Source organism: Schistocerca gregaria, chromosome X (assembly GCF_023897955.1).
Source record: "Schistocerca gregaria isolate iqSchGreg1 chromosome X, iqSchGreg1.2, whole genome shotgun sequence".
Classification (NCBI taxonomy): domain Eukaryota; kingdom Metazoa; phylum Arthropoda; class Insecta; order Orthoptera; family Acrididae; genus Schistocerca; species Schistocerca gregaria.
Genome location: NC_064931.1, coordinates 221,754,901 through 221,770,162, shown reverse-complemented (window position 1 = coordinate 221,770,162; position 15,262 = coordinate 221,754,901). Strand labels below are relative to the sequence as shown.

General features: G+C 50.5%; 1 protein-coding gene across 10 annotated transcripts in view; it reads left to right on the top strand.

Annotated features, from left to right (window-relative positions):
- The window catches only part of LOC126299303 (uncharacterized), a 230,989-nt gene that overhangs the window by 146,111 nt on the left and 69,616 nt on the right, over window positions 1-15,262 (top strand). For 5 of the 10 annotated variants that reach the window (XR_007552779.1, XR_007552777.1, XR_007552775.1 and 2 more), the window contains one exon: window positions 7,298-7,405. The exons of 3 other annotated variants lie outside the window; for them this stretch is intronic. The gene's annotated coding sequence lies outside the window, so the exon portion shown is untranslated. Of the gene's footprint in view, window positions 1-980; window positions 1,186-7,297; window positions 7,406-15,262 lie in introns of all 10 variants that reach the window. 2 more of the 10 variants (XR_007552776.1, XR_007552780.1) reach the window with 1 other exon arrangement.

Below are 15,262 nucleotides of genomic sequence, written 5' to 3'. Positions count from 1 at the left end.
TATAGCCCTCTCCCAATATGGTGCTTAAAGTGCTGCTAGTTCGGTCATATGTCTTCCCGCTGTACTTCCAGCGTCACATGCCAAGATTGTGGGCACCCATCACATCCCAATACATGTGCCCCGCGTCCCGTCTGTGACAGCTGCGTATAGCACCATTCGCCTTGCTCGCCAGACTGCAGGATTCTCCAGAAAGAAAGGAATATCATGGAGTAAAATACCCTGGACCAACTGACCTACACTGAGGCTAAGAGAGAATTTGAAGGCCTGCATCCTGTGTGTATGGCATCTTACACTGCCACTACAACAGTTCTGGAACCATCAGCTCCGCCAACCCAATTCACCTCTGAGAGCTGGAGGACTACACCTGCTCACTTGATGGTGGGGCATTTCACTGTTGCGTAAACTGCCTCATTGAATGTTCCATGCCTTCTCAGTCTCACGATATCATCCTCCAAAGAATTGCGGCGGTTTTTTCCACCGCCTGGCTGAGCTGCAGCAACTGTTAAGCTTTACACCTGCTATCTGCATTGCCCTCCAGGAAAACTGGTTCGCGCCAATGTGGACCTATGCCATCTGCGGCAATAAGGGAGATTACAGGAACCGTAGCGACTATAAGTGTCAGGTGGAGTTTGTGTTTATGTCCTAAACTCGGTCTGTTGTGAACATGTGCCCCTTCAAACCCCTCTTGAAGCTGTGGCTGTCCGGATAAGGACGACGCAGGAAAAGACAGTCTGCAATGTATATCTTCCTTCAGATGGTGCAGTGCCCCTGAACGTATTAGCTGCACTGATCGATCAACTCCCTAAACATTTGCTAATTTTAAGAGATCATGCCCATAACCCCTTCTGGGGTGTACAGTGCTTACTGGCCGAGGCAGGAAATTCTACTGTCGCAATTCGACCTCTCTCTTAATACTGGGACGCCACTTATTTCAGTGTCACTCATAGTAGTTACTCGGCCATTGATTTATCAATTTGCAGGTCAGGACTTCTCATCTATCCAATGGAGGGCACATGACGACCTGTGTGGTAGTGACCACTTCCCCATCTTCCTGTCACTGCCCCAGGGTCAGCCACACGAACGCCTGCACAGATGGGCTTTGAGCAAGGTGGACTGGGAACTTTCACCTCTGCTGTCACCGCTGAATCTCCACCACACGGTAACATCGATGTGATAGTTGAGCAGGTGAGTAGTACAATTGTTTCTCCGGCAGAAAACGCGATCCCTCGCTCTTTAGGCTGCTCGAGTCGTAAGGTAGTCCCTTGGTGGTCGCCGAAAAATTAAGAAGCGTCGGCGAGCTCTACAGCGGCGTAAGCGGCACCCTTCCCTTCCTCACCTCGTAGCCTTTAAACGGCTCCATGCCCACGCTCGCTACCTTACCAAACAACGGAAGGAGGCGTGTTGGGAGAGATAAGTCTCCAATATTGGGTACACACTTCACCTTCGCAAGGTTAGGCAAAGATGAAACATCCTTTCAGGTGCCAGACACCAACAGCTGTCCTTGGTGTTACCATATATGGCGGGTTAGGTACCCACGCAAACGGCTTTGCCGGAGCCTCTGTGTCGAATCAACCTCCAGCCTTTCGCAAACTCAAACGGTGGCTGGAACAGAACATCCTCTCATTAACTACACGCTGCAGTGAATCCTATAATGCCCATTTAGAGAGTGGGAGCTCCTCAGCGCCCTTGAACATTGCCCCGACACAGCTCCTGGGTCTGATTGCATCCACATCCAGATGATTAAACATCTCTCATCTGACTACAAGCGACACCTTCTGGTCATCTTCAACCGAATCTGGTGTGATGGCGTCTTTCCATCGCAAAGGCTCGAGAGCACCATCGTTACGGTGCTCAAACCCTGTAAAACCAGTTTGATGTAGATAGCCATCGGCTCATCAGCCTCACCAACGTTGTTTGTAAGCTGCTGGAATATACGGTATGTCGGTGGTTGGGTTGGGTCCTGGAGTCACGTGACTTTCTGGCTTCATGTCAGGGCGGCTTCCGCCAGGGCCACTCTACCAATGATAATCTTGTGTCCATAGAGTCTGCCATCCGAACAGCCTTTTACTGATGGCAACACCTGATTGCCGTCTGTTTTGACTTACATAAATCGCACGACACGACTTCGCGACATCATATCCTTGCCACATTGTACGAGTGGGGTCTCTGGGGACCACTCGTGACTTTTATCCAAAACTTCCAGTCGCTCCGTACTTTCCGTGTCAAAGTTAGACTGCCATAGTTTCATCCATATCCAGGAGAATGGAGTCTCACAGGACTCTGTATTGTCTCCCTATTTTTAGTGCCCATTAACGGTCTAGCAGCAGCAGCAGTCGGGCGCTCCGTCACACCTTCTGTGTGCAGACGCCTTCTGCATTTCGTACTGCTGCTCCAGTACTGTTGTTGCTAAGTGGCGCCTCCAGGGAGCCATCCACAAGACGCAGTCATGGGCTCTAGCCTACAGCTTCCAGTTTTCAGCCGCAAAGTCGTGTGACATGCACTTCGTCATCCGGAACCCACACTTTAACTTAATGACGATCCACTCACTGTAGTGAAGACATATCAATTCCTAGGACTGGGGTCCTTCATCTTCCTCAACTTAAGCAGAAGTGCTGGCAGCTCAACAGAGCCCTTGTCCAATCCAGAATTGGCTATGGGAGTGTGGTTTATGGTTCGGCAGGGCCTTCAGCATGGCATTTACTCGACCCTGTGTACAACTGTGGGTTTCGATTAGCGACAGGAGCTTATAGGAAGTATCCAGTAACCAGCGTACTGGTGGAGGCTGGTGCCCCTCCACTGCAGATCGGACGTGCGCAACTGCTCACCAGTTACGCAGCACACATTCATAGTTCCCCTGCGCATCCGAATAACCGTCTGCTTTTCCCGCCTGTGGCAGTCCATCTCCCACATCGGCGACCCAGATAGGGGCTAACGACTGCAGTTCGCGTGCGGTCCTTTCTCTCGAACTGGGGTCCTTCCCTTTACCACCTCTGTTTGCGACACGTTCACATACGCCTCCATGGTGTACACCTCGGCCGCAGCTTCGTCTGGAACTTCTGCATGGCCCTACAGAGTCCGTCAACCCTGCAGCTCTCCACTGTCAATACTTCTAGATTCTTGACGTGTTCCTGGGCTCTGTGGTTTACACAGACGGCTCATTGGCTTATGGTCACGTCGCCTTCGCATATGTTCATGGAGGACATTTTGAGCAACACTCCTTTGTAGTTGGCTGCAGTGTTTTCACTGCAGAGCTGGTAGCTATATCGCGTCCTCTTGAGCACATCCGCTCATGCCCTGGTGAGTCATTTCTCCTGTGTACGGACTCCTTGAGCAGCTTAAAAGCTATCGACCAGTGCTACAATCGCCAGCCTCTGGTAGTGTCCATTCAGGAGTCTAACTATGCCCTGAAACAGTCCTGCCGCTCCGTCGTGTGTGTGGACCCCAGAACACATCGGAATCCCAGGCTGGCCAAACAGGCGACGTGGAATCCGCTTCTGGAGATACGCGTTTCAGAAGCAGACCTGCGTTCTGTATTAAACCGCAAGGTTTTTCGGCTTTGGGAGACGGAATGGCAAAACAGCACGCACAACAAACTGCGTGTCATTAAGGAGGCTATGACTGTGTGGAAGTCTTCAATGCGGGCCTGTCGCAGGGAATCAGTTGTCTGCCGGCTCCACATTGGCCATACGTGGCTAACACATGGATACCTACTCCGTCGCGAGGACCTACTCCGTCGCGAGGACCTACCTCAGTGTCGCTGTGGCTCCCAAATGACAGTAGTCCACGTCTTGCTGGACTGCTCACTTTTAGCCGCTCTGCGGCAGACTTTAAGCTTTCCCAACGCCCTGCCTTCAGTGTTGGGCGACAATGCCTCCACAGCAGCTTTAGTTTTAAATTTTATCCGTCAAAGTGGATTTTATACTTCTATGTAGGTTTTAGCACATGTCCTTTGTGCCTGTGTGTCCTCCATCCTAGTGCTTTTAGCGTGGAGGTTTTAATGTGTTGCCTAGTGGCTGGCTTTCCCTTTTTGTTCGCGTGATTGGCTTTCATGTTTTACTCTCTGCTGTTTATAGCAACTGTTTTCTTGTCCTCTTTCGTTCCTTTGAGTGTTCGTTGCCCTCCCTTCGTTCTTGTGGCTTTTTCTTTCTTTCTTTCTTTCTTTTCTTTTCGTTTTGTTACGTTTCGTTCGTTTTATTCTCAAACTTGTGCCACAGTTTTATTAGGAACAAGGGACCGATCTCGTAGTTTAGTCGCTTCTCCCGCCTTTAAACCAACATACCTCCCATAGTCCCCCTTCTCCCCCGCCCCCCGCCATATCCAGGAGAATGGTGTCCCGAAGGGCTACGTATTGGGTGTATATCTATTTTGGTGGCCATTAATGGTCTAGCAGCAGCTGTAGGGCTGCCCATATCATCTCTGTATGCACTCGACTTACATTTCATACTGCTCCCACAGCTTCCAGTTTTTGGCCTCTCTTATGTACTTCTGTCGGCGTCGTACCATTATATGGAGCCAGAACTTTACGTTAATGACCATGCACCCACTGTAGTGGAGACACCGATTCTTACGACTGGTTTTCGACGCCCGATTGCATTTGCTTCCTCACCTTCATCAGCTTATACGGAAGTGCTGACAGCACCTTACTGCCCTTTGCTGCCCGAGCCACACCAGCTGGGCTGCTGATCGCTCTACACTGCTGCAGCTTTACAGAGCCCTTGTTCAATCCCGCCTTTACTGCGGGAGTCTGGTTTGGTTCAGCGACACCCTCATAGTTGCTTTAACTTGACCCAGTGCACCACTGTGGCGTTCGCCTAGCGACAGGAGCTTTTAGGAAGTTCGGTGACCAGCGTCCTGGTGGAGGCCAGAGTCCCTCAATTGCAGGTTAGGCGTGCACAACTGGCCATTTATGTTGCACACGTTCGTAGTTCTGCACATCCGGATCACCGTCTCCTTTTCCCATCCACGGCGGTTCCTCTCTCGCATCGGCGTCCCAGGCCAGGGCTTCCAATTACAGTTCGTGTCGGATCCCTTCTTTCCGAACTACTCATTGCCTTTAGCACCTCTACCTGAGGTCTATTCACATGCACCCCCATGGTATACACCTAGGCTGCGGCGTCGCCTGGACCTTCCACATGGTTCTAAGGAGTCAGTTAAGCCAGCGGCTCTCCACTGTCACTCCCTCTCGATTCTTGACATGTACCGGGGTCAGGAAGTGGTTTCAGTGACGGCTCGATGGCTGATGGTCACGTCGGCTTCTCGTATGTCCATGGAGGACATAATGAACAAAATTCCTTGCCCGCCGACCGCGGTGGTCTCGCGGTTCTAGGCGCGCAGTCCAGAACCGCAAGACTGCTACGGTCACAGGTTCGAATCCTGCCTCTGGCATGGATGTGTGTGATGTCCTTAGGTTAGTTAGGTTTAAGTAGTTCTAAGTTCCATGGGACTGATGACCATGGATGTTAAGTCCCATAGTGCTCAGAGCCATTTGAACTAAAATTCCTTGCCCGATGGCGGCAGTGTTTTCACTGCCGAGCTGGTGGCTATAGCCCGTGCTCTTGAGCACATTGGTTCATGCCCTGGGGAGCCTTTTCTGTGTACCGACTCCTTTAGCAGTCTACAAGATATTGAACAGTGCTAACCTCGTCATCCTTTGGTTGCGACCATGCAAGAGTCAATCTATGCCCTGGAACAGTCCAGTCGTTCAGTGTTGGTTGTCTGGACCCCAGGTCACGTCGGAATCCCAGGCAACGAACTTGCCTACAGGCTGGCCAAACAGCCTACACGGAAACCGCTTGTGGAGATCGGAATTTCAATGACTGACCTGCGTTCGTTTTTACGCCGCCAGGTTTTTCAGCTTTGTGAAACGGAATAGCGCAGTTTCAGTACGCACAACAAACTGCATGCCATTAAGAAAACTACAAATGTGCCGGTTCTCCATGCGGGCCTCTCGCAGGGACTATAGTTCTCTGCAGGATCAGCAATGGCCACGCTTGGGCGACCCACGGCTACCTCCTGCGCCGCGAAGACCCGCCTCAGCACCGATGCGGTGCCGGGTTCAATGTCTCAGCAACATTCGGCTTACAAATTTTCAAACCTGTCCTAATCGTTCTGTGTAGATGCTAACTGGTTTATTCGCAATCCTCTTAAGACACTACGCTGTGCTTACAAACGGATAAGATATTCAAGTTTGTTGTAAATCTTAATTCGTGCCTAAGTTTTCATAATTTTACCTCTTAGATGATTTTTTCGCTTAGACTGTTACCTTCTCCCTACCTGATATTTTAACAGTATATTTTAACAGTATATTTGTTAAACGCTTAGATCCTCATTTTACTAAAGTTCCAAGCCCCTCTTAATGTTTTCCATATTTGCAATTTTAAAATTGGGTTTTAGAAAATCACACCTTTTTATTTTCATATTGACCCAGACATGTTAAGTCACCTATATCTTCGTCTGTGGGTCGAATTTTAATATCTGTGAAGTTGCTACTTCCAAATTGTTCTCTACGCTGAATATCAATGTGAAGGCTTCAGCATAAAAATTGACACGCTGCATAGAGAACTCATTCAGTTGTATACGTATAGTTTCTGCAGAACCCGTCATGTCTGTATACGTTACGAGCGTCGAGGATAAACTGCATGCTTCTCATGTTTCTGTAAAAGCATTAGTACTGCTGATTTTGTACCATCAGCCACAGCGGATTTATTTACATCATGTTAAATGGAAAAATGAGGGCCAGGGTTATTGGTAGTGCTTAGAGATGTCCTTAGATTTTGATCAACGCATTTCCAAAGTTAGCGAAAAATTGTTTATAATTTGAACACTCTATTTTGTGACACGTTAAAACAAAACAAATATTGTATTTCATGGAAAAGAATTTCTGTGGAATCCATTTTTTCCCAAACAAGTAAATATTGTAGTATTTACCCCTTCACCTTTATAAATCATAACACACAGCTATATGTCGCAAGAGGAATTATGTAGACTGTTTAGTGTCATGTTATGTTCGTCTAAAATCTTCCTCCATACGTTGTGAGAAATGGAAAGCAAAAACAATAATAGGAGACATACTCGTGAAATATGTTCTCCTAAACTCTGTAAACCTTGTGCAGCCAACTGATGTCACGTACTGTGTACACATATGAGAAATTCTGCCCGTAAAAGGAAGTTCCTGATCATTGTGTCGAATTTCATACGCAAAGAGAAATCGACAGGAAGCACTTGATAAACAACCAAATTCTTGAAACTTGCTCTAAGAAACAAATTGTGTGCGTTAAAAAGATCTCTTCTGTTTCAGGCGTTGTCTGCCAGGAAGACGACTTTATATATAGGAACTCATATTGGTTCGACAAAGTCGTGTCCATCTACGCAGGAAGACATCATGGTCACTTACGTCTGACAAATGGTGAGCCACCGACTAATTTTCTTCCACCGAAGAATAAATGTTAAGGAAATAATTACACCTCCTTCCAAAAGCTTAACAGAGCAAGAGACACTGCTCGTAGTATCCAGGATCTACTTTGTTTCTGAGCTCCAGCAGTGAATTTCCTGTGGGAGCGAAAATTTTAACTGTTTAACAAAGTTGTTCATATCTCTAAAGTCGAACCATTCAGATTGGAGACAGCGTTGCATTCATTCCTTTCATAGGTAAACTTTCCTGTACTTGCTTTCCATGAACATGTGAAGTCCCGTCATTCTTTCCTCTACTGCCTTCTGCCGCAATGAAGCACCTGCTCATCCAGTGTCACGGAACTGGTGGAGAAACTTAAAGGAACAGTCCCATACTTATAGGCACTGGGGGACGTATATCGTAGTTTTAAGGTAGATGCTTTGTCTGAGACGAAGTCTTCCATAAGTTTGTACTAGAGCTAATTAAAGCTATCTGGGCTTCAAGTAAATCATTCTGTCGAATAAAATCTGCTGGTTTTTGAAGAGGGGTCATTTGAAACAAAATCGTCAAATTTTCGACAGCTGTCTCCACCTCTATCAGGAATGAAACTGTCGTACCAATCCCGAGATCAAGAGGTTGTGTGTGTGTGTGTGTGTGTGTGTGTGTGTGTGTGTGTGTGTGTGCGTGTGCTTGTGCTTGTGCGTGTTTCATTTTAAATACGCACCTGCTTCACTTTAAATACGCACCTGCTAGGGCAGTGCGTGATGATGCGCTAGTGATTCCAGCGCCTGGATGAGAACATTCTGTGAGCCTTCTCTTTTAGAAAACTAGGCTTGAGACACGTTGAAGTGTTCCTGTAAGTATGCAACGCTTGCTCTGTTGTATAGTCTCGGGGCAGGTGCGGCACAAGCTTAAGAGATTTAATTTGGACAGCCTCGAGCCGGGAGACCTGCTGGTCCGTGGCGTTTCGTAGATCGTGGACTGACACCTGGGTACAGCTGTGGCAATCTTCCCATAGCCGGGCAGCGATGTATTCGATGTACAGGGTGGGTTTCATAAAACTTGGGCTACTTCAGCCAGTGAAGACGCTAAACTATCTACCGTATGGGTATCCAGGCATTTAGGAATGATCAGGCTGCGCTGCAGGATTTGCATTGTTGGCAGTTAGTGTTACGAATTGCCTTTAGGCTCTGGCTCTGGTACTGCGAGGTAGGGTTTAAACACAATCCTTTTAGAAATAAAGCTTTGCTTCCACTGCATTAGAGTTTCCTTTGCAGAAGTATTTCGCCTTTCACAATTTACATTAAAGGACAATGTCAAAAAATGACCAAAACGCTGCCTTCAATGTGAAAGGCCTCTAAATACCATTTCGCCGCAATAAAATGGATCTGAAGTAAGAGTATTTACTAATGCGCTCTTCATACACAGTAACTACAATGCGCATTTCAATGTAACGTAAACCATAACATTACACTTAAACTACCATACCATGATTGTTTTTAAAGGGTTAAAGTACAATGAGTGTAGAAACATTTCATGCTTATGTGAAAAACTTCATGGCTACCTATCCAGTAATCCACAGCTGTGATACCACTACTCGTTGTTACTATGTGCACTGGGCGATGATGTTAAGAGGAACTGCGGTTCTGAAAACCTGTTGTTACTGTGTGGAAACACTTGTATGCTGAGCCCAGTGCTTTGCTGTTCATAAGAGTATCTTCGTTACAGAACTAGAAAAACAAGAAAACTAAGATGCAGTTTAGTTAATTAATCTAGAGATCGTTGTCAAAATCTCTTTACTGCGAAATCAGTGTTTAAAGTAAACCATACATGTTTGATGTACACTGATGCTCATAGATTAAGGATAATTGCAGAATGTGGTGCCACACAACGTGGCACTACACAAAACTGGCCCTAATAGCATAGGCAAGTAGGGAACACAAACGACACAGATCTGTAAGTCCACGGTACTGGTGGTAAGTTTAGAAAACCGTTCCGAAACAATGTGCTACAAAACTCGACTGTTTCCTGCGCATGTACCCCGACATCAGTATGGGATACAATCACCATGCACACGTACACAGGCCATACAAAGGGTGGGCGTACTCTGCATCAGGTGGTCGAGCAGCTGCTCGGGTATAGCCTCCCATTCTTGCACCAGTGCCTGTCGGAGCTCCTGTGCCGTAGGGGTTTGAAGACATGCAGCGTTTGGTCGATAGAGAGCATCCCAGTCGTACTCAATTGGGTTTAGATCTGGTTAACAGGCAGGCCACTCCATTCGCCTGATATCTTCTGTTTCAAGGTACTCCTACATGATGGCAGCTCGGTGGGGCCGTGCGTTATCATTCATCAGGAGGAAGGTGCGACCCACTGCACTCTTGCAAAGACGAACATTAGTGCAAAATAACGTCCAGATAAACCTGACCTGTTAGTTTCTCTGTCAGACATGCAGGGGTGAACGTGCACCAATCATAATATCCCATATTACACCATCAAACCACGACCTCCATACAGGTCCCTTTCAAGGACATTAAGGGGTTGGTATCCGGTTCCTGGTTTACGTCAGATGAAAACCCGGCGAGAATCATTGTTCAGACTATACCTGGACTTGTCCATGAACAGTGACAATGTACTGTGTTCTTTACAGAAGGCTTTGTGGACTCTCCTGTGACAAGGGGTCAGTGGAATGCACCTTGCAGGTCTATAAGCGAATAAACCATGTATGTTCAGTCCTCCGCAGACTGTAGATAACTGTACCAGTGGCTTGGGCACTGATGGTGAGATCGGTCTTCTTGTGGTGTTATACACTGGATGTCCCGTACTGTAGCGCCTGGACACGTTTCCTGTCTGCTGGACTCGTTGCCATGATCTTGAGATCACACTTTGTGGCACACGGAGGGCCTGTGCTACCGCCTGCTGTGTTTGACCAGCCTCCAGTCGCCCTGGTATTCTACCCCCATAACGTCATCAATGTGTTATTTGAGCCATTTTGAACAGTCACCATTAGCACGTCTGGAAACGTCTGCACACGTACTAGCTGCACCGTTCTGACACGCATCAACACAACTCTGACTCCCAGGGGGTCCACAACTCTTTTGTAGATACGTGCGTGGCGAGCACGGGGCCCTGAGCTATTGCAGCTTCTTCTCTCCAGGGCTGCATCCCTCTCCCCTTCCTTTCCCCCTTCCTTCCTTCCTTCCTTTCCCCCTTCCTTCCTTCCTTCCTTTCCCCCTTCCTTCCTTCCTTTCCCCCTTCCTTCCTTTCCCCCTTCCTTCCTTTCCCCCCCTTCCTTCCTTCCTTCCTTTCCCACCCTTCCTTCCTTCCTTCCTTTCCCCCCTTCCTTCCTTCCTTCCTTTCCCCCCTTCCTTCCTTCCTTCCTTTCCCTCCTTTCCTTCCTTCCTTTCCCCCCCCTTCCTTCCTTCCTTCCTTTCCCTTCCTTCCTTCCTTTCCCTTCCTTCCTTCCTTTCCCCCCTCCTTCCTTCCTTCCTTCCTTTCCCCCCCTCCTTCCTTCCTTCCTTCCTTTCCCCCCCCTTCCTTCCCCCCCTTCCTTTTTTCCCCCCCTTCCTTCCTTCCTTCCTTCCCCCCCCCTTCCTTTTTTCCCCCCTTCCTTCCTTCCTTCCCCCCCCTTCCTTTTTTCCCCCCCTTCCTTCCTTCCTTCCCCCCCCTTCCTTTTTTCCCCCCTTCCTTCCTTCCTTCCCCCCCCTTCCTTTTTTCCCCCCTTCCTTCCTTCCCCCCTGATTCTGTTGGTTTTGAAATTGTTTTGTTGCGTAATCATCTCCTTTTGGCTTTCCCTGGTCCCCCTCAGAGGTTTGACCTCCATTACATAATTTCTCCTCCATAGTATGAGCCATTTGGGGAAGAGAACCTTAACTAATGTTTCTGACGTGCACCCTCCTAGTACATTCGACCTTTTCTTTCACATCATTGTCCGATGCCAGGGTGCATCGCCAGCACAGTAGCCAGCCCATGTGGTGGGGTTGCTATGTACCCTTTTGGTTAAGCCCCCTGAACACACAGGATCACATTTGACACTTGAGCTGTTACCACCTCATGCTTGCCTTGCCTTGCCTTGCCTTGCCTTGGCGTGGTTGCTCGTCATCCTGGACTATTTGAAGTCCTGGCAATAGCCACTGTGCCAGATGGCCCTTGATGTGGCTGGATGGTGCCTGTGAGGAGAGCCCCTGATTGGAGTGGGTGGTATCAGGGTGGACGCCATGCAAATGACACAGGTCCAGAACTCTGGCCCTTCTGCGGCCGTCTCTGTGAGGAACTGATTCCTCATTTGCTGCTTCTCTTGCCCCTTTCGCAGCAGGTTTGGCCTTTCGCAGCAGGTTTGGCCTTTCGCAGCAGGTTTGGCCTTTCGCAGCAGGTTTGGCCTTTCGCAGCAGGTTTGGCCTTTCGCAGCAGGTTTGGCCTTTCGCAGCAGGTTTGGCCTTTCGCAGCAGGTTTGGCCTTTCGCAGCAGGTTTGGCCTTTCGCAGCAGGTTTGGCCTTTCGCAGCAGGTTTGGCCTTTCGCAGCAGGTTTGGCCTTTCGCAGCAGGTTTGGCCTTTCGCAGCAGGTTTGGCCTTTCGCAGCAGGTTTGGCCTTTCGCAGCAGGTTTGGCCTTTCGCAGCAGGTTTGGCCTTTCGCAGCAGGTTTGGCCTTTCGCAGCAGGTTTGGCCTTTCGCAGCAGGTTTGGCCTTTCGCAGCAGGTTTGGCCTTTCGCAGCAGGTTTGGCCTTTCGCAGCAGGTTTGGCCTTTCGCAGCAGGTTTGGCCTTTCGCAGCAGGTTTGGCCTTTCGCAGCAGGTTTGGCCTTTCGCAGCAGGTTTGGCCTTTCGCAGCAGGTTTGGCCTTTCGCAGCAGGTTTGGCCTTTCGCAGCAGGTTTGGCCTTTCGCAGCAGGTTTGGCCTTTCGCAGCAGGTTTGGCCTTTCGCAGCAGGTTTGGCCTTTCGCAGCAGGTTTGGCCTTTCGCAGCAGGTTTGGCCTTTCGCAGCAGGTTTGGCCTTTCGCAGCAGGTTTGGCCTTTCGCAGCAGGTTTGGCCTTTCGCAGCAGGTTTGGCCTTTCGCAGCAGGTTTGGCCTTTCGCAGCAGGTTTGGCCTTTCGCAGCAGGTTTGGCCTTTCGCAGCAGGTTTGGCCTTTCGCAGCAGGTTTGGCCTTTCGCAGCAGGTTTGGCCTTTCGCAGCAGGTTTGGCCTTTCGCAGCAGGTTTGGCCTTTCGCAGCAGGTTTGGCCTTTCGCAGCAGGTTTGGCCTTTCGCAGCAGGTTTGGCCTTTCGCAGCAGGTTTGGCCTTTCGCAGCAGGTTTGGCCTTTCGCAGCAGGTTTGGCCTTTCGCAGCAGGTTTGGCCTTTCGCAGCAGGTTTGGCCTTTCGCAGCAGGTTTGGCCTTTCGCAGCAGGTTTGGCCTTTCGCAGCAGGTTTGGCCTTTCGCAGCAGGTTTGGCCTTTCGCAGCAGGTTTGGCCTTTCGCAGCAGGTTTGGCCTTTCGCAGCAGGTTTGGCCTTTCGCAGCAGGTTTGGCCTTTCGCAGCAGGTTTGGCCTTTCGCAGCAGGTTTGGCCTTTCGCAGCAGGTTTGGCCTTTCGCAGCAGGTTTGGCCTTTCGCAGCAGGTTTGGCCTTTCGCAGCAGGTTTGGCCTTCGCAGGGTTGGCCTTCGCAGCAGGTTTGGCCTTTCGCAGCAGGTTTGGCCTTTCGCAGCAGGTTTGGCCTTTCGCAGCAGGTTTGGCCTTTCGCAGCAGGTTTGGCCTTTCGCAGCAGGTTTGGCCTTTCGCAGCAGGTTTGGCCTTTCGCAGCAGGTTTGGCCTTTCGCAGCAGGTTTGGCCTTTCGCAGCAGGTTTGGCCTTTCGCAGCAGGTTTGGCCTTTCGCAGCAGGTTTGGCCTTTCGCAGCAGGTTTGGCCTTTCGCAGCAGGTTTGGCCTTTCGCAGCAGGTTTGGCCTTTCGCAGCAGGTTTGGCCTTTCGCAGCAGGTTTGGCCTTTCGCAGCAGGTTTGGCCTTTCGCAGCAGGTTTGGCCTTTCGCAGCAGGTTTGGCCTTTCGCAGCAGGTTTGGCCTTTCGCAGCAGGTTTGGCCTTTCGCAGCAGGTTTGGCCTTTCGCAGCAGGTTTGGCCTTTCGCAGCAGGTTTGGCCTTTCGCAGCAGGTTTGGCCTTTCGCAGCAGGTTTGGCCTTTCGCAGCAGGTTTGGCCTTTCGCAGCAGGTTTGGCCTTTCGCAGCAGGTTTGGCCTTTCGCAGCAGGTTTGGCCTTTCGCAGCAGGTTTGGCCTTTCGCAGCAGGTTGGCCTTTCGCGGTTGGCCTTTCGCAGCAGGTTTGGCCTTTCGCAGCAGGTTTGGCCTTTCGCAGCAGGTTTGGCCTTTCGCAGCAGGTTTGGCCTTTCGCAGCAGGTTTGGCCTTTCGCAGCAGGTTTGGCCTTTCGCAGCAGGTTTGGCCTTTCGCAGCAGGTTTGGCCTTTCGCAGCAGGTTTGGCCTTTCGCAGCAGGTTTGGCCTTTCGCAGCAGGTTTGGCCTTTCGCAGCAGGTTTGGCCTTTCGCAGCAGGTTTGGCCTTTCGCAGCAGGTTTGGCCTTTCGCAGCAGGTTTGGCCTTTCGCAGCAGGTTTGGCCTTTCGCAGCAGGTTTGGCCTTTCGCAGCAGGTTTGGCCTTTCGCAGCAGGTTTGGCCTTTCGCAGCAGGTTTGGCCTTTCGCAGCAGGTTTGGCCTTTCGCAGCAGGTTTGGCCTTTCGCAGCAGGTTTGGCCTTTCGCAGCAGGTTTGGCCTTTCGCAGCAGGTTTGGCCTTTCGCAGCAGGTTTGGCCTTTCGCAGCAGGTTTGGCCTTTCGCAGCAGGTTTGGCCTTTCGCAGCAGGTTTGGCCTTTCGCAGCAGGTTTGGCCTTTCGCAGCAGGTTTGGCCTTTCGCAGCAGGTTTGGCCTTTCGCAGCAGGTTTGGCCTTTCGCAGCAGGTTTGGCCTTTCGCAGCAGGTTTGGCCTTTCGCAGCAGGTTGGCCTTTCGCAGCAGGTTTGGCCTTTCGCAGCAGGTTTGGCCTTTCGCAGCAGGTTTGGCCTTTCGCAGCAGGTTTGGCCTTTCGCAGCAGGTTTGGCCTTTCGCAGCAGGTTTGGCCTTTCGCAGCAGGTTTGGCCTTTCGCAGCAGGTTTGGCCTTTCGCAGCAGGTTTGGCCTTTCGCAGCAGGTTTGGCCTTTCGCAGCAGGTTTGGCCTTTCGCAGCAGGTTTGGCCTTTCGCAGCAGGTTTGGCCTTTCGCAGCAGGTTTGGCCTTTCGCAGCAGGTTTGGCCTTTCGCAGCAGGTTTGGCCTTTCGCAGCAGGTTTGGCCTTTCGCAGCAGGTTTGGCCTTTCGCAGCAGGTTTGGCCTTTCGCAGCAGGTTTGGCCTTTCGCAGCAGGTTTGGCCTTTCGCAGCAGGTTTGGCCTTTCGCAGCAGGTTTGGCCTTTCGCAGCAGGTTTGGCCTTTCGCAGCAGGTTTGGCCTTTCGCAGCAGGTTTGGCCTTTCGCAGCAGGTTTGGCCTTTCGCAGCAGGTTTGGCCTTTCGCAGCAGGTTTGGCCTTTCGCAGCAGGTTTGGCCTTTCGCAGCAGGTTTGGCCTTTCGCAGCAGGTTTGGCCTTTCGCAGCAGGTTTGGCCTTTCGCAGCAGGTTTGGCCTTTCGCAGCAGGTTTGGCCTTTCGCAGCAGGTTTGGCCTTTCGCAGCAGGTTTGGCCTTTCGCAGCAGGTTTGGCCTTTCGCAGCAGGTTTGGCCTTTCGCAGCAGGTTTGGCCTTTCGCAGCAGGTTTGGCCTTTCGCAGCAGGTTTGGCCTTTCGCAGCAGGTTTGGCCTTTCGCAGCAGGTTTGGCCTTTCGCAGCAGGTTTGGCCTTTCGCAGCAGGTTTGGCCTTTCGCAGCAGGTTTGGCCTTTCGCAAGCAGGTAACACGCGAATAGTGT